The sequence below is a fragment of the Arachis hypogaea genome, chromosome 10, assembly GCF_003086295.3.
Source record: "Arachis hypogaea cultivar Tifrunner chromosome 10, arahy.Tifrunner.gnm2.J5K5, whole genome shotgun sequence".
Classification (NCBI taxonomy): Eukaryota; Viridiplantae; Streptophyta; class Magnoliopsida; order Fabales; family Fabaceae; genus Arachis; species Arachis hypogaea.
Genome location: NC_092045.1, coordinates 40,455,579 through 40,457,000, shown reverse-complemented (window position 1 = coordinate 40,457,000; position 1,422 = coordinate 40,455,579).

Sequence of the window (1,422 nt, the reverse complement as noted above, 5' to 3'; positions counted from 1 at the left end):
TCTTTAGTTGGACCAATCAGCTCCCAAGAGAACGTAGCGCTTTCAGGAAAGCAGAGCGCTCATACACCCACGCGTACACGTCCTATATTCATGCGTGTCCTTTACATTTTGGCACATCGACGCGTATGCGTCATACACGTGTACACGTCGCCTTCAACGCTCTTAAGGAGAGCGTAGCGTTCGCATCGAGAGTGCTCTTCCACGCGTAAGTGTCACCTACGCGTATGCGTGAATCTTTAAAAAGTCCCCTTCCATGCTGCTGCTTGATCCACGCGATCGCATACTCCATCAATATTGTCACACCAATGCGTACGCGTGCCCCACGCATGCCCGTCGGTGGCAAATCTTCGATCCCATTTTTGAAAGTATCGCAGGCACTCCTTGAAAGAGAGCGTAGTGCTTATGGCTGAAGAGCGCTGATCCCTTCCACACCTACACGTCCTTCACGCGTACGCGTGCCTTTTCGCAAACGCCATTCTACGCGTATACATTTCATACGCGTACGCATCGTTGAAGAACGTAGCGCTCTTTAAAAGAGAGCGTAGCGCTAAGGTGCTCTTCTCCACTTCTCTGCTTCTTTCTGGCGTGTCATCAACCAAACAGATACATCAAAGCCTTGGCATAATCATCAAATCTTGCATCATTCATATCATCATACAATTCTTGCATAAATCTTATGAAAATGCACCAATTTAACCATGTTTGATTGAATCAAGACAAACATGAATTTTTATCCAAACACTTACTTATTGCCTAAGAAATGCACGAAAACCAAGTAAATAGATGAAAAAGGCTTGTGAAACTAGCCTAAGATGACTTGTCATCACAACACCAAACTTAAATCTTGTTTGTTCCCAAGCAAGCAGTAAAACATAAGGAGAATGAATGAAAACAGAGAGAGGTATAGGCCTTTATTGGAAGACATTCAATTCTGATTAATGGGGTTTCCATGCATGGTATCTTAGTGATTTTCATTTGTAGCTGACGTATGGACACTCCTTTGGATCCTCACTTGAATTACACAAAAAAAATGTGAGTTGTTATGATTTGGTCCTTAGTTTTTCTTGCTCTCTTTTTATTTGAGCTTTATTGTTTAGTTGAGGCTTTATGCTATATGTTAACGCAGCTTTTTAAAGTAAGCTTTTAGCCAGCATTCCCGCCCCAGTTGGTTCAAGATGCTAGGTGTTAAGACACCCCTAAGGACCTACTTGCTCAAGCCTCTCCTTAGCACACAAACATCACAGGCATTTAGCTTGTTTCATTCTTTGAAAATTGATGCCCAGCACCTCTTTGGGTCACTAAATGCTCTGTCTCAAAGTAGCTCTTGATGGTGGACTTTCAGGTGGCAATCCCAGGTTAGTTAACCCAAGTTACTAGGTGATGAAGCACCCTTTAGAACTTAATTATCCATGCTTATCTTTG